Source organism: Tachypleus tridentatus, chromosome 10, assembly GCF_004210375.1.
Source record: "Tachypleus tridentatus isolate NWPU-2018 chromosome 10, ASM421037v1, whole genome shotgun sequence".
In the NCBI taxonomy this organism is placed as follows: domain Eukaryota; kingdom Metazoa; phylum Arthropoda; class Merostomata; order Xiphosura; family Limulidae; genus Tachypleus; species Tachypleus tridentatus.
In genome coordinates this window covers 121,390,737-121,410,796 of record NC_134834.1, presented here as the reverse complement: position 1 = coordinate 121,410,796, position 20,060 = coordinate 121,390,737, and the positions used below count along the sequence as shown (strand labels likewise).

General features: G+C 34.3%; 1 protein-coding gene across 3 annotated transcripts in view; it reads right to left on the bottom strand.

Annotated features, from left to right (window-relative positions):
• Positions 1-9,187: 9,187 nt before the first annotated feature.
• The window catches only part of LOC143230219 (uncharacterized), a 75,277-nt gene continuing 64,404 nt past the window's right edge, over positions 9,188-20,060 (bottom strand). For all 3 annotated transcript variants that reach the window (XM_076463362.1, XM_076463364.1, XM_076463365.1), the window contains one exon: positions 9,188-9,294. The gene's annotated coding sequence lies outside the window, so the exon portion shown is untranslated. The remainder of the gene's footprint in view (positions 9,295-20,060) is intronic.

Genomic DNA, 20,060 nt, shown 5'->3' with positions numbered 1-20,060 from the left:
ATCTGCCTTGATGATGGTAGGCGGGCGTGGCGGAGGACATTGGTCAGCATCATAATTGCATCTTTTTGAGTGGAGATTAGCCTCACTGCAGAAACTCCTTGGGTGGAGAAACCAATGAGAATCTGCAACTCTGGGATGTTCTGCAAATCCCTCTCAACAATAACTCCTCTTGATGAATTCAAAGTAGCATGAGGCATAACCTCAATAGGTATATTTCCAATAGCCTTTGAATGCAACAGGAGTTCACTGTGTTGAGATGTGGATGTTTCCACCAATATATTACCAGTTCAAAGCTTTCTTACTGACTTTGGAGAGCCAGCAAGTCCCTCTAGTCCCTTCTGAATGAAAAGGGAGACATTTGACCTAAAAGTTTGTGCAATATATTAGAAAGTGAGGTACAACAGGTGGTATATGGATGGTGAGAATTGCTGCTCAGAATCTTCAAGACGTCGTAATTTACTTATAGACTGTTTCTTCACTATTTTATTAAGATTTTTAATTGGAGTGCCATAATAAATGGAAATTTCAGAGCCCACTGACCCCACCCACCATGGAGCCCTATGAGGGGATGCACTACAATGTCAAACAAGGACATTGCAGCAGCGCCTGGGTTTACGTGAGCACTATACTCAAACACCAGCATCAGATACAATGTACACAACACCTGTTGAGAACATCCAACACTAGTGCTTGGCTAGATCCCAAGTGAACCAGCTGACTGTCCCAAGGAAGTCCATCTACAGGAGTTCAAGGCCAAAGTGGTGTGTTAGGGTTAAACCCTTCAACCACCAGGATTCTCTCCTCCCCTTCACATGTCACCACACACGGCAAACACGTGGGTGGATGCTTAGATCCCAGAGGAGGTAAACTGAAAGAACAGAACCTTCCCTGTCAAATGAAATGTTTAAAATACATACAGGGTATTAGTTTAAGTTCAAAATAAGTCTAATTATTTTATCTTAGGTTACATTCTAACTTTTATTACAGCCTATATTATAGTTACATGAGGACTTGAACTTGTGTACAGAATATGCAATTTAAAAAATCTTCTTTAGGCAGTCCTGGTGAGAAACTTTTACTGTCAAAGTAATGTACTTCTAAACACAATTACCAGTGCTGGGTGGATGGTTTTCATTCTCTGGTAAATTCTCTCTTTCTTCATTTGTCAGTATTCCATTAAATAGGGAATTCACATGGTGTTCCTCATAATTCTGTCGCTGTATGTCCTCCTGAAAAAGAAATGGAAATTATCTCTGTGAAACCTCCCATATGTAAAGTTACATATCTTAATAAATACAAGTTCAGTACGGTACATCATTAAACAAATGCCTTTTATATGGGTATATATCTTAGTAGTCTCAACCAACACTTTCTAATCATTGTATGTTTCTTCTTTAGATTTGTTTCATATTACATATTGGTAATTAGACTGGTACATTCAACATTATTTAGCAAACTCTTTCATGGTTTTGTCAAAAACTACTAGTTGTAAAGTTAAACAAATTAAATCAAACCACTGTTATTACTACAGCTTCAACAGTTAACACACATTAGACCACAGAGACTAAACAATTACTAAACAACTACAGTTTAAAGTAGTATTACAGTCAAAGAGAATATATTTCACTTTATATTTACAAACGTCTAAACTTAAAGCACCTTTATTATACTGTATAAAACAGGATCAAAGTAGACATACCTAACACTGCATCTCCTTTACACATTATATAAAAACTGTTAAATGAATTGAACAAGAAAGTTACTCTTTCTTCAGTTTATTTAATGTATCTTAATAAATGTGATTTAACTTTAATTCATCTCTTCTGTTTACTGTTCCTACCTGCGACGTTGAAGACAGTTTAACAGGTAATTTATCAAGACTAGCATCTTTACAGATTTCATTCCCTCCACATGCCTTTAAAAAAAAAATTACATTGTTATCAAAGTTGTAATAAATACTCAATGATGTATTACAAGTGAAATCTCTTTCCTTTAATAAATATCTATTTAATACATCTTCTCTAAAAGTAATTTATTTCTCTTATTATATACCCTAACAAATGTAGTTCTCTATGCACTTGAAAACTTCTATTTCTCTTAGTTGTCCCTTTCCATTTATGGAGGGAAGGTATTGCCACACATTATAAAACCACAAACATTCTTAGTAATAGAGAGAGAGGAACCAGGTTGAAGGATCAACCAGATTACATGGAAATACTGTGGTTGATCAAAGACCGAACATGTGGAATGCTGTGGTGTGTGGCATAAGGGCACAGAATCTGCAGCCCAACACTGTGCAAGCCTCACAATGGTTTTAGGGGTGGGTTGCAACTGTAACATAAACAGCAAGAGATATCTATACCATACACTCTACAAAACACATTTCTCTTACTATATATTCTAAAAATTCACTTCTGTTGCTGCACATACATAAATTCACTTCTGTTGCTGCACATGTATAAATTCACTTCTGTTACTACACATGTATAGATTCACTTCTGTTACTACACATGTATAAATTCACTTCTGTTACTACACATGTATAAATTCACTTCTGTTGCTACACATGTATAAATTCACTTCTGTTGCTACACATGTATAAATTCACTTCTGTTGCTACACATACATAAATTCACTTCTGTTGCTGCACATACATAAATTCACTTCTGTTGCTGCACATACATAAATTCACTTCTGTTGCTGCACATACATAAATTCACTTCTGTTGCTGCACATACATAAATTCACTTCTGTTGCTGCACATACATAAATTCACTTCTGTTGCTGCACATGTATAAATTCACTTCTGTTGCTGCACATGTATAAATTCACTTCTGTTGCTACACATGTATAAATTCACTTCTGTTGCTACACACGTAAATTCACTTCTGTTGCTACACACGTAAATTCACTTCTGTTGCTACACACGTAAATTCACTTCTGTTGCTACACACGTATAAATTCACTTCTGTTGCTACACATGTACGTAAATTCACTTCTGTTGCTACACACGTATAAATTCACTTCTGTTACTACACACGTATAAATTCACTTCTGTTACTACACACGTATAAATTCACTTCTGTTACTACACACGTATAAATTCACTTCTGTTACTACACACGTATAGATTCACTTCTGTTACTACACACGTGTATGGATTCACTTCTGTTACTACACACGTATAAATTCACTTCTGTTACTACACACGATAAATTCACTTCTGTTACTACACGTTATAAATTCACTTCTGTTACTACACACGATAAATTCACTTCTGTTACTACACGTGATAAATTCACTTCTGTTACTACACACGTATAAATTCACTTCTGTTACTACACACGATAAATTCACTTCTGTTACTACACACGAGTAAATTCACTTCTGTTACTACACACGGTATAAATTCACTTCTGTTACTACACACGTTATAAATTCACTTCTGTTACTACACACGTATAAATTCACTTCTGTTACTACACACGTATAAATTCACTTCTGTTACTACACACGTATAAATTCACTTCTGTTACTACACACGTATAAATTCACTTCTGTTACTACACACGTATAAATTCACTTCTGTTACTACACACGTATAAATTCACTTCTGTTACTACACACGTATAAATTCACTTCTGTTACTACACACGTGATAAATTCACTTCTGTTACTACACACGAGTAAATTCACTTCTGTTACTACACACGTTATAAATTCACTTCTGTTACTACACACGAGTAAATTCACTTCCGTTACTACACGGTATAAATTCACTTCCGTTACTACACACGTTAGTAAATTCACTTCGTTACTACACACGTATAAATTCACTTCCGTTACTACACACGTATAAATTCACTTCCGTTACTACACACGCTTATAAATTCACTTCCGTTACTACACACGTATAAATTCACTTCCGTTACTACACACGTATAAATTCACTTCCGTTACTACTGCATTATAAATTCACTTCCGTTACTACTGCGTATAAATTCACTTCCGTTACTACTGCGCGATAAATTCACTTCCGTTACTACACACGATAAATTCACTTCCGTTACTACACGAGTAAATTCACTTCCGTTACTACACGCGTTATAAATTCACTCTGGGTTACTACACACGAGTAAATTCACTTCGTTACTACGCGTATAAATTCACTTCGTTACTACACGATAAATTCACTTCGTTACTACACACGATAAATTCACTTCCGCAATTACTACATGCGTATAAATTCACTTCCGTTACTACACATCGATGTAATTCACTTCCGTTACTACACACGATAAATTACTTCGTTACTACACACGTTATAAATTCACTTCGTTACTACACACGTTATAAATTCACTTCCGCTACTACACACGAGTAAATTCACTTCCGCTATTACACACGATAAATTCACTTCTGTTACTACACACGAGTAAATTCACTTCTGTTACTACACACGAGTAAATTCACTTCTGTTACTACACACGATAAATTCACTTCTGTTACTACACACGATAAATTCACTTCTGTTACTACACACGTGATAAATTCACTTCTGTTACTACACACGATAAATTCACTTCTGTTACTACACACGAGTAAATTCACTTCTGTTACTACACACGCGTAAATTCACTTCTGTTACTACACACGATAAATTCACTTCTGTTACTACACACGATAAATTCACTTCTGTTACTACACACGTGATAAATTCACTTCTGTTACTACACACGATAAATTCACTCTGTTACTACACACGAGTAAATTCACTTCTGTTACTACACACGAGTAAATTCACTTCTGTTACTACACACGAGTAAATTCACTTCTGTTACTACACACGATAAATTCACTTCTGTTACTACACACGAGTAAATTCACTTCTGTTACTACACACGAGTAAATTCACTTCTGTTACTACACACGTTATAAATTCACTTCTGTTACTACACACGATAAATTCACTTCTGTTACTACACACGTTATAAATTCACTTCTGTTACTACACACGATAAATTCACTTCTGTTACTACACACGTTATAAATTCACTTCTGTTACTACACACGTTATAAATTCACTTCTGTTACTACACACGATAAATTCACTTCTGTTACTACACACGTGATAAATTCACTTCTGTTACTACTGCACGATAAATTCACTTCTGTTACTACACACGATAAATTCACTCTGTTACTACACACGATAAATTCACTTCTGTTACTACACACGAGATAAATTCACTTCTGTTACTACACACGTATAAATTCACTTCTGTTACTACACACGTATAAATTCACTTCTGTTACTACACACGTATAAATTCACTTCTGTTACTACACACGTATAAATTCACTTCTGTTACTACACACGTATAAATTCACTTCTGTTACTACACACGTATAAATTCACTTCTGTTACTACACACGTATAAATTCACTTCTGTTACTACACACGATAAATTCACTTCTGTTACTACACACACGATAAATTCACTTCTGTTACTACACGCGATAAATTCACTTCTGTTACTACACACGATAAATTCACTTCTGTTACTACACACGTATAAATTCACTTCTGTTACTACACACGTATAAATTCACTTCTGTTACTACACACGTATAAATTCACTTCTGTTACTACACAGGTATAAATTCACTTCTGTTACTACACAGGTATAAATTCACTTCTGTTACTACACATGTATAAATTCACTTCTGTTACTACACATGTATAAATTCACTTCTGTTACTACACATGTATAAATTCACTTCTGTTACTACACATGTATAAATTCACTTCTGTTACTACACATGTATAAATTCACTTCTGTTACTACACATGTATAAATTCACTTCTGTTACTACACATGTATAAATTCACTTCTGTTACTACACATGTATAAATTCACTTCTGTTACTACACATGTATAAATTCACTTCTGTTACTACACATGTATAAATTCACTTCTGTTACTACACATGTATAAATTCACTTCTGTTACTACACATGTATAAATTCACTTCTGTTACTACACATATATAAATTCACTTCTGTTACTACACATATATAAATTCACTTCTGTTACTACACACATATAAACCGAACTTTCTTTACTAAACATTCCACAAATTTCTCCCATTTCACTTAATAATTTCTTCAATACCTCTCTTAATAAATGTTCCAACATATCTATTTCTGATTTAACATCTACTACAGTTCACTTTAAGTATAAACACATACTTACATTCTACTAAGTATACAAATAATTATTTTTAAAAACTCCTAACTAGATAAGGCACAAAGTCTATACTATTTGCAGTCTTTAAGAGATTCATAAAATGATGCCACAAAGTTATTTAGATGAACAACCCAGGAGAAATGGTTAAGAAAAAGTGTTAAGAATGACATTAAAATGATGAAACTTACATGTTCGTCTACGACAGCCACCGTTAACATCATCTTCTGTTATATCTACTTCTACACTTCCCAGAGCACCTTCCACTTCCTCCATTCTATCATCATCATCACTCAACCTTTCCACATTCAAAGAACCAGAAAAAACAGGATCTTGTTGCTGAAACTGATCAACTGTCATTCCCAACTGTCCAGCTGACTGATCAGCTTCGGCCAGGTCCATTGTATCGTCCACTCCAGCTTCTGCTTCAACTTCGGGTTCTGTCTCAACTTCACCATCATCTCTATCATCTGCTCGGATATTAGGTGCATGAAAATCAAACACCTGGCCACCTGGTTGTTGATGGAGAACTTCTTCCAAGTACTCTTCACTAACATACAAACATTAAATAAAACAGAATCAACAACTTTTCATACTTTAATGAAAACAACGTATAAACAACACTAACATTTTCCTTCATGACATTAATCCACTAGTTCCTACTTACAAAGTTTTCAATGCTGTTTTCAAACACTATCCATGAGCTTACTTCTAAGGACTTTTTTTTCTTGCTTTACTACTTAGAAATCTACTATTAAAATATCTTAGTATAATGTTTAGGGACAACAATAGACCTATTGGTCCATCTTGGCTGCCCAATCCTCAAAGTAAAAAACATTAAAGCCAGCCCTCATCATTACATATATCTATCAAGATTTCTATTAAACTAACTCAAGTTTACTACCTCTAGAAAATCAGAAAGCAATTCTTTTACACGCAAACCACCCTATTTGAAAATTAAAACTGTCTTAGCTGAAGATGGTTCCTACCTTGCTAAATTTATATTTGTGTTACATAGTTCTACAATTTTTCCTGTTAAGTATGAAAATACTGATGCATCAACATCACCAATTCCTTTTACAATCTTAAACACTTCAATCAGACCCCATCTAACTCTTCTATTTTCAAGACAAAACATTTTAAGGAACATAATCTCTCTTCATATTACAACCCCTCCAAAGGTACTATTTTAGTAACCTTCCTCTGAACCCTTTTCAACAATTCAATGTACTTGTACTCACTATTTCTGTAGATACAACCTAAAATACTATCTGCTGTACCACTGCTTGGATGGGTTAAGAGACTGATCAACCATTACACCAAGGTCCTTTTCCCTCATGACACTGTTAAGGTTATTCCCATCCAAATTATGCTTATAATTTAAATTGTGAAAACCAAAGAGTAACATATTTCATTTATCATTAATTATTAAAACCCATCTGCCATATGTTTACCCATCTCCCTAAATGATCTAAATCCTTTTGTAAATCAGTAGCACCCTCTTCACAGCCAACACCCAAGACATTAATATCATCAGTAAATTTAAATAATTTATTAACCATTTCTTTCTGCTTTCTTCTATCAAGCCACTCTTCACTTCTCTATCCAATTAGTTAACTTATCTCCAACACCTATAGAAATAAGTTTCTTTATATGCCTTTTGTGTGGCACTTTGTCAGATGCTTTCTGAACATCCAGATACACCAAATCTACATCTACAGTAACTTTTGCAAAGAATGTCAAAATATTTGTAAGGCAAGACTTCCCCTTAGTGAAACCATGTTGACTGATAAAAATTCTAAAGTTTGTTAAATAACTTTACAAAGAATTGTTTTTTTTATCAAACTTTCCCACAAGTGATGTAAAACTAATAGGCCTGTAGTTACTGGGACAACTCCTTAATATCCCTTGAAGATAAGAGCGACATTAGCTAATTTCTGATTTGTTGGTAAATGTCCACTATTCAAGGACACAAACTGTGGCAAGTGGTTCACATATCCAATCCTTAACCTCCTTCAAAACCCTCAGGGAAATATTACCTGGCCCAGGAACCTTATTGTTATTTTAGCTTACAAACTGAATATTAACAAGCTCAGGATTTATGTAATTGTCCTGTTCAACTTTGTTTTCACCTATCAATTGTTGAAGGTGAGGAACACTGTTCAAATCTTCATTAGTAAAAACTGAAGTAAAATGAGAATTTAATAATGTAGCCATCTCATAACCATCAGATACGAACCATCTTTTATCAAGTGTTTTATCAACATGTTAAAATTTTGTTTACCCTTAATGTACTCTTTAAAAAAAATCCTTACCAGTAACTTTTATGTTTTCAGCCAAATTGTTTCCACACATCCTTTTGGATATCGTAAAGTTCCCATTTAACCAAATTTCTTGGTCTTCTGTGATACAAGACAGTTTAAATCTGTGGTAGTTCAATTTTATCTATTATACCCTTTGTGAGCCAGCCTGATTTTTACTTGCAGCTACCCTGTAAGGAATATATTTGCTTTGAATGTTGAAAAGTGGTTCTTTAAAAAGATCATCTATGAACAATTTGGTTCCCCAACGTTTCACCTTGCAATTTCGTATAACAAAACAACAGGTACCATCTGCCTTCATACCTGTTAGATGCTCTATTTCAAACGGTTTCTTCAATACACAAAGGAATAACAGTTATTCTGAACGTAAGCATTTTTAAACCATCTTATCCTATTTTAATTATGATAGTGACCACTACATAAAATCCTTCCTGGTAAAATACAACTACATCACTTTTATATTCACAGATGACTTACGACTCTATGTAGCTTTTTTTTCTCTCTCATTTAACTCCACAGAAACCACAAGTAGCACTGTATAATAACTATTGTAATTCTAGTCTTCTGTTAAGAAAACATTTATTTCAATAATGTTTAATACATAAATGCAACACTCACTGAGCTTGTCTATGAGGAGATACAGAGGACCCTTGGAATTGCATATTTCCTGTTTTCTCTCCAGGAATAGCCACTGCTTCTTCTTCTCTGTTCCATTCACCTGTTTCCTGAACAGTTGTAACAACACAAATTTTACATGTAATAGCTTATAACTGTCCAAGTACTATTTAAATAAGTCTTTGGTATTCAATTTTCTTTATTCAAAATTTAAACAATTACATCAATCACAATTAACAAAAAGTAAAACATGGTGGATTTTCAAACAAACAACTTATCTCTCAAACTTTTTTTTCACATTAATATTAAAGGTTTTCAAACCAACCACCAATGATGAAAAAAGTAGCAGCAAACAACTATTTTTATATAAAGGTAATCTCAATATGTTTTGTGAGTATTATAACACAAAATCCAATCTATGATAGAAAACATAGAGTTGACAACTAACCTACTATAAGTACTGTCAGCTCCAATCAGAAAACAAACAATCCTGTCTCACTCTCAGGCTTTGAAATGCATTTTTGAAACAGAAAAGAATCTACAGGATTATTGCCACAACAATTACCAGCCTGCAGTGTCAGACTTTATACACTTCATATATCATCTACCAACCTTACTTAACTCTTCCACTACTATAGTATCATTACCAGACTGCAGTGTCAGACTTTATACACTTCATATATCATCTACCAACCTTACTTAACTCTTCCACTACTATAATACCATTACCAACCTGTGGTGTCAGACTTTATACACTTCATATATCACCTACCAACCTTACTTAACTCTTCCACTACTATAGTATCATTACCAACCTGTAGTGTCAGACTTTATACACTTCATATATCATCTACCAACCTTACTTAACTTTTCCACTACTATAATACCATTACCAACCTGTGGTGTCAGACTTTATACACTTCATATATCATCTACCAACCTTACTTAACTCTTCCACTACTATAGTATCATTACCAACTGTAGTGTCAGACTTTATACACTTCATATATCATCTACCAACCTTACTTAACTCTTCCACTACTACAGTATCATTACCAACCTGTAGTGTCAGACTTTATACACTTCATATATAACCTACCAACCTTACTTAACTCTTCCACTACTATAGTATCATTACCACTGTAGTGTCAGACTTTATACACTTCATATATCACCTACCAACCTTACTTTTACTTCTCTTCCACTACTATAGTATCATTACCACTGTAGTGTCAGACTTTATACACTTCATATATAACCTACCAACCTTACTTAACTCTTCCACTGACTATAGTATCATTACCACTGTAGTGTCAGACTTTATACACTTCATATATCATCTACCAACCTTACTTAACTCTTCCCACTACTATATCATTACCAACCTGTAGTGTCAGACTTTATACACTTCATATATCACCTACCAACCTTACTTAACTCTTCCCACTACTATAGTATCATTACCAACCTGTAGTGTCAGACTTTATACACTTCATATATCACCTACCAACCTTACTTAACTCTTCCACTACTATAGTATCATTACCAACCTGTAGTGTCAGACTTTATACACTTCATATATCATCTACCAACCTTACTTAACTCTTCCACTACTATAGTATCATTACCAACCTGTAGTGTCAGACTTTATACACTTCATATATCATCTACCAACCTTACTTAACTCTTCCACTACTACAGTATCATTACCAACCTGTAGTGTCAGACTTTATACACTTCATATATCACCTACCAACCTTACTTAACTCTTCCACTACTATAGTATCATTACCAACCTGTAGTGTCAGACTTTATACACTTTATATATCACCTACCAACCTTACTTAACTCTTCCACTACTATAGTATCATTACCACTGTAGTGTCAGACTTTATACACTTTATATATCACCTACCAACCTTACTTAACTCTTCCACTACTATAGTATCATTACCAACCTGCAGTGTCAGACTTTATACACTTCATATATCATCTACCAACCTTACTTAACTCTTCCACTACTATAGTATCATTACCAACCTGTAGTGTCAGACTTTATACACTTTATATATCATCTACCAACCTTACTTAACTCTTCCACTACTATAGTATCATTACCAGACTGTAGTGTCAGACTTTATACACTTCATATATCACCTACCAACCTTACTTAACTCTTCCCACTACTATAGTATCATTACCAGACTGTAGTGTCAGACTTTATACACTTCATATATCACCTACCAACCTTACTTAACTCTTCCCACTACTATAATATCATTACCAGACTGTAGTGTCAGACTTTATACACTTCATATATCACCTACCAACCTTACTTAACTCTTCCACTACTATAGTATCATTACCAGACTGTAGTGTCAGACTTTATACACTTTATATATCATCTACCAACCTTACTTAACTCTTCCACTACTATAGTATCATTACCAGACTGTAGTGTCAGACTTTATACACTTCATATATCATCTACCAACCTTACTTAACTCTTCCCACTACTATAATATCATTACCAGACTGTAGTGTCAGACTTTATACACTTTATATATCACCTACCAACCTTACTTAACTTTTCCACTACTATAGTATCATTACCAACCTGTAGTGTCAGACTTTATACACTTCATATATCATCTACCAACCTTACTTAACTCTTCCACTACTATAGTATCATTACCAACCTGTAGTGTCAGACTTTATACACTTCATATATCACCTACCAACCTTACTTAACTCTTCCACTACTATAGTATCATTACCAACCTGTAGTGTCAGACTTTATACACTTCATATATCATCTACCAACCTTACTTAACTCTTCCCACTACAATAGTATCATTACCAGACTGTAGTGTCAGACTTTATACACTTCATATATCATCTACCAACCTTACTTAACTCTTCCCACTACTATAGTATCATTACCAGACTGTAGTGTCAGACTTTATACACTTCATATATCATCTACCAACCTTACTTAACTCTTCCACTACTACAGTATCATTACCAACCTGTGGTGTCAGACTTTATACACTTCATATATCACCTACCAACCTTACTTAACTCTTTCCACTACTATAGTATCATTACCAGACCTGTAGTGTCAGACTTTATACACTTCATATATCATCTACCAACCTTACTTAACTCTTCCCACTACTATAGTATCATTACCAGACTGTAGTGTCAGACTTTATACACTTCATATATCATCTACCAACCTTACTTAACTCTTCCCACTACTATAGTATCATTACCAGACTGTAGTGTCAGACTTTATACACTTCATATATCATCTACCAACCTTACTTAACTCTTCCACTACTATAGTATCATTACCAGACTGTAGTGTCAGACTTTATACACTTCATATATCACCTACCAACCTTACTTAACTCTTCCACTACTATAGTATCATTACCAACCTGTAGTGTCAGACTTTATACACTTCATATATCACCTACCAACCTTACTTAACTCTTCCACTACTATAGTATCATTACCAACCTGTAGTGTCAGACTTTATACACTTCATATATCACCTACTAACCTTACTTAACTCTTCCACTACTATAGTATCATTACCAACCTGTAGTGTCAGACTTTATACACTTCATATATCACCTACCAACCTTACTTAACTTTTCCACTACTATAGTATCATTACCAACCTGTAGTGTCAGACTTTATACACTTCATATATCACCTACCAACCTTACTTAACTCTTCCACTACTATAGTATCATTACCAACCTGTAGTGTCAGACTTTATACACTTTATATGTCATCTACCAACCTTACTTAACTTTTCCACTACTATAGTATCATTACCAACCTGTGGTGTCAGACTTTATACACTTCATATATCATCTACCAACCTTACTTAACTCTTCCACTACTATAGTATCATTACCAGACTGTAGTGTCAGACTTTATACACTTCATATATCACCTACCAACCTTACTTAACTTTTCCACTACTATAGTATCATTACCAGACTGTAGTGTCAGACTTTATACACTTCATATATCATCTACCAACCTTACTTAACTCTTCCACTACTATAGTATCATTACCAGACTGTAGTGTCAGACTTTATACACTTCATATATCACCTACCAACCTTACTTAACTTTTCCACTACTATAGTATCATTACCAACCTGTAGTGTCAGACTTTATACACTTCATATATCATCTACCAACCTTACTTAACTCTTCCACTACTATAGTATCATTACCAGACTGTAGTGTCAGACTTTATACACTTCATATATCATCTACCAACCTTACTTAACTCTTCCACTACTATAGTATCATTACCAACCTGTAGTGTCAGACTTTATACACTTCATATATCATCTACCAACCTTACTTAACTCTTCCACTACTATAGTATCATTACCAGACTGTAGTGTCAGACTTTATACACTTCATATATCACCTACCAACCTTACTTAACTCTTCCATTACTACAGTATCATTACCAACCTGTAGTGTCAGACTTTATAAACTTCATATATCATCTACCAACCTTACTTAACTCTTCCACTACTATAGTATCATTACCAACCTGTAGTGTCAGACTTTATACACTTCATATATCATCTACCAACCTTACTTAACTCTTCCACTACTATAGTATCATTACCAGACTGTAGTGTCAGACTTTATACACTTCATATATCATCTACCAACCTTACTTAACTCTTCCACTACTATAGTATCATTACCAGACTGTAGTGTCAGACTTTATACACTTTATATATCACCTACCAACCTTACTTAACTCTTCCACTACTATAGTATCATTACCAACTTGTAGTGTCAGACTTTATACACTTCATATATCATCTACCAACCTTACTTAACTCTTCCACTACTATAGTATCATTACCAGACTGTAGTGTCAGACTTTATACACTTCATATATCACCTACCAACCTTACTTAACTCTTCCACTACTATAGTATCATTACCAACCTGTAGTGTCAGACTTTATACACTTTATATATCACCTACCAACCTTACTTAACTCTTCCACTACTATAGTATCATTACCAGACTGTAGTGTCAGACTTTATACACTTTATATATCACCTACCAACCTTACTTAACTCTTCCACTACTATAGTATCATTACCAGACTGTAGTGTCAGACTTTATACACTTTATATATCATCTACCAACCTTACTTAACTCTTCCACTACTATAGTATCATTACCAACCTGTAGTGTCAGACTTTATACACTTCATATATCATCTACTAACCTTACTTAACTCTTCCATTACTACAGTATCATTACCAACCTGTAGTGTCAGACTTTATACACTTTATATATCATCTACCAACCTTACTTAACTCTTTAATTACTACAGTATCATTACCAGACTGTAGTGTCAGACTTTATACACTTCATATATCATCTACCAACCTTACTTAACTCTTCCCACTACTATAGTATCATTACCAGACTGTAGTGTCAGACTTTATACACATCATATATCATCTACCAACCTTACTTAACTCTTCCACTACTACAGTATCATTACCAGACTGTAGTGTCAGACTTTATACACTTCATATATCATCTACCAACCTTACTTAACTCTTCCCACTACTACAGTATCATTACCAGACTGTAGTGTCAGACTTTATACACTTCATATATCATCTACCAACCTTACTTAACTCTTCCCACTACTATAGTATCATTACCAGACTGTAGTGTCAGACTTTATACACTTCATATATCATCTACCAACCTTACTTTACTCTTCCCACTACTATAGTATCATTACCAGACTGTAGTGTCAGACTTTATACACATCATATATCATCTACCAACCTTACTTAACTCTTCCACTACTACAGTATCATTACCAGACTGTAGTGTCAGACTTTATACACATCATATATCATCTACCAACCTTACTTAACTCTTCCCACTACTATAGTATCATTACCAGACTGTAGTGTCAGACTTTATACACTTCATATATCATCTACCAACCTTACTTAACTCTTCCCACTACTATAGTATCATTACCAACCTGTAGTGTCAGACTTTATACACTTCATATATCATCTACCAACCTTACTTAACTCTTCCACTACTATAGTATCATTACCAACCTGTAGTGTCAGACTTTATACACTTCATATATCACCTACCAACCTTACTTAACTCTTTCCACTACTATAGTATCATTACCAACCTGTAGTGTCAGACTTTATACACTTCATATATCACCTACCAACCTTACTTAACTCTTCCACTACTATAGTATCATTACCAGACTGTAGTGTCAGACTTTATACACTTCATATATCACCTACTAACCTTACTTAACTCTTCCACTACTATAGTATCATTACCAACCTGTAGTGTCAGACTTTATACACTTCATATATCACCTACCAACCTTACTTAACTTTTCCACTACTATAGTATCATTACCAACCTGTAGTGTCAGACTTTATACACTTCATATATCACCTACCAACCTTACTTAACTCTTCCACTACTATAGTATCATTACCAACCTGTAGTGTCAGACTTTATACACTTTATATGTCATCTACCAACCTTACTTAACTTTTCCACTACTATAGTATCATTACCAACCTGTAGTGTCAGACTTTATACACTTCATATATCATCTACCAACCTTACTTAACTCTTCCACTACTATAGTATCATTACCAGACTGTAGTGTCAGACTTTATACACTTCATATATCACCTACCAACCTTACTTAACTCTTCCACTACTATAGTATCATTACCAGACTGTAGTGTCAGACTTTATACACTTCATATATCATCTACCAACCTTACTTAACTCTTCCACTACTATAGTATCATTACCAGACTGTAGTGTCAGACTTTATACACTTCATATATCACCTACCAACCTTACTTAACTTTTCCACTACTATAGTATCATTACCAGACTGTAGTGTCAGACTTTATACACTTCATATATCATCTACCAACCTTACTTAACTCTTCCACTACTATAGTATCATTACCAACCTGTAGTGTCAGACTTTATACACTTCATATATCATCTACCAACCTTACTTAACTCTTCCACTACTATAGTATCATTACCAACCTGTAGTGTCAGACTTTATACACTTCATATATCATCTACCAACCTTACTTAACTCTTCCACTACTATAGTATCATTACCAACCTGTAGTGTCAGACTTTATACACTTCATATATCATCTACCAACCTTACTTAACTCTTCCACTACTATAGTATCATTACCAACCTGTAGTGTCAGACTTTATACACTTCATATATCACCTACCAACCTTACTTAACTTTTCCACTACTATAGTATCATTACCAACCTGTAGTGTCAGACTTTATACACTTCATATATCACCTACCAACCTTACTTAACTCTTCCACTACTATAGTATCATTACCAACCTGTAGTGTCAGACTTTATACACTTTATATGTCATCTACCAACCTTACTTAACTTTTCCACTACTATAGTATCATTACCAACCTGTAGTGTCAGACTTTATACACTTCATATATCATCTACCAACCTTACTTAACTCTTCCACTACTATAGTATCATTACCAACCTGTAGTGTCAGACTTTATACACTTCATATATCATCTACTAACCTTACTTAACTCTTCCACTACTATAGTATCATTACCAGACTGTAGTGTCAGACTTTATACACTTTATATATCACCTACCAACCTTACTTAACTCTTCCATTACTATAGTATCATTACCAGACTGTAGTGTCAGACTTTATACACTTCATATATCATCTACCAACCTTACTTAACTCTTCCACTACTATAGTATCATTACCAGACTGTAGTGTCAGACTTTATACACTTCATATATCACCTACCAAACCTTACTTAACTCTTCCACTACTATAGTATCATTACCAGACTGTAGTGTCAGACTTTATACACTTCATATATCATCTACCAACCTTACTTAACTTTTCCACTACTATAGTATCATTACCAGACTGTAGTGTCAGACTTTATACACTTCATATATCATCTACCAACCTTACTTAACTCTTCCCACTACTATAGTATCATTACCAACCTGTGGTGTCAGACTTTATACACTTTATATATCACCTACCAACCTTACTTAACTCTTCCATTACTACAGTATCATTACCAGACTGTGGTGTCAGACTTTATACACTTCATATATCATCTACCAACCTTACTTAACTCTTCCACTACTATAGTATCATTACCAACCTGTAGTGTCAGACTTTATACACTTCATATATCATCTACCAACCTTACTTAACTCTTCCCACTACTATAGTATCATTACCAGACTGTAGTGTCAGACTTTATACACTTCATATATCACCTACCAACCTTACTTAACTCTTCCATTACTACAGTATCATTACCAGACTGTGGTGTCAGACTTTATACACTTCATATATCATCTACCAACCTTACTTAACTCTTCCACTACTATAGTATCATTACCAACCTGTAGTGTCAGACTTTATACACTTCATATATCATCTACTAACCTTACTTAACTCTTCCACTACTATAGTATCATTACCAGACTGTAGTGTCAGACTTTATACACTTTATATATCACCTACCAACCTTACTTAACTCTTCCATTACTACAGTATCATTACCAGACTGTGGTGTCAGACTTTATACACTTCATATATCATCTACCAACCTTACTTAACTCTTCCACTACTATAGTATCATTACCAACCTGTAGTGTCAGACTTTATACACTTCATATATCATCTACCAACCTTACTTAACTCTTCCCACTACTATAGTATCATTACCAACCTGTAGTGTCAGACTTTATACACTTTATATATCACCTACCAACCTTACTTAACTCTTCCATTACTACAGTATCATTACCAGACTGTGGTGTCAGACTTTATACACTTCATATATCATCTACCAACCTTACTTAACTCTTCCACTACTATAGTATCATTACCAACCTGTAGTGTCAGACTTTATACACTTCATATATCATCTACCAACCTTACTTAACTCTTCCACTACTATAGTATCATTACCAGACTGTAGTGTCAGACTTTATACACTTTATATATCACCTACCAACCTTACTTAACTCTTCCATTACTACAGTATCATTACCAGACTGTGGTGTCAGACTTTATACACTTCATATATCATCTACCAACCTTACTTAACTCTTCCACTACTATAGTATCATTACCAGACTGTAGTGTCAGACTTTATACACTTCATATATCACCTACTAACCTTACTTCCTTACTTAACTCTTCCACTACTATAGTATCATTACCAGACTGTAGTGTCAGACTTTATACACTTCATATATCATCTACCAACCTTACTTAACTTTTCCACTACTATAGTATCATTACCAGACTGTAGTGTCAGACTTTATACACTTCATATATCATCTACCAACCTTACTTAACTCTTCCCACTACTATAGTATCATTACCAACCTGTGGTGTCAGACTTTATACACTTTATATATCACCTACCAACCTTACTTAACTCTTCCATTACTACAGTATCATTACCAGACTGTGGTGTCAGACTTTATACACTTCATATATCATCTACCAACCTTACTTAACTCTTCCACTACTATAGTATCATTACCAACCTGTAGTGTCAGACTTTATACACTTCATATATCATCTACCAACCTTACTTAACTCTTCCCACTACTATAGTATCATTACCAGACTGTAGTGTCAGACTTTATACACTTCATATATCACCTACCAACCTTACTTAACTCTTCCCACTACTATAGTATCATTACCAGACTGTAGTGTCAGACTTTATACACTTCATATATCACCTACCAACCTTACTTAACTCTTCCCACTACTATAGTATCATTACCAACCTGTGGTGTCAGACTTTATACACTTCATATATCATCTACCAACCTGTAGTGTCAGACTTTATACACTTCATATATCACCTACCAACCTTACTTAACTCTTCCCACTACTATAGTATCATTACCAACCTGTAGTGTCAGACTTTATACACTTTATATATCACCTACCAACCTTACTTAACTCTTCCATTACTACAGTATCATTACCAGACTGTGGTGTCAGACTTTATACACTTCATATATCACCTACTAACCTTACTTAACTCTTCCATTACTACAGTACCATTACCAGACTGTAGTGTCAGACTTTATACACTTCATATATCACCTACTAACCTTACTTAACTCTTCCATTACTACAGTACCATTACCAGACTGTAGTGTCAGACTTTATACACTTCATATATCATCTACCAACCTTACTTAGCTCTTCCACTACATACGTGTTGCCCCTTCTCCTTGGTAAGGGTAAACATTGGTACCATTATAAAAAGGTATTTTTAACAGTTCCCAAAGTTAACCAATTACAAGGTTTAGTTACATAGAAGTATGAAAATGTATTTATATATTATAAGATGTATAAACTTTCCTAGTGATGGAGTTACAACTACAAAACATTATGTAGCACTGATACAGTGTATAGAAAATATCATTACAAAATACAGAGCCAGTAGAAAATCAGTTGTCACTTCAGATGACACTGCCAACAGAAAACTAGTACTGATAATAGAAACCATATTGCCTGTAAGAAGCAAGTAGTGACACAACATACTACATTACCAATGTAAAACTGCTAATGACCTTAAACAGCATACTGAAAACAGAAAACTGCTAATGACCTTAAACAGCATACTGAAAACAGAAAACTGCTAATGACCTTAAACAGCATACTGAAAACAGAAAACTGCTAATGACCTTAAACAGCATACTGAAAA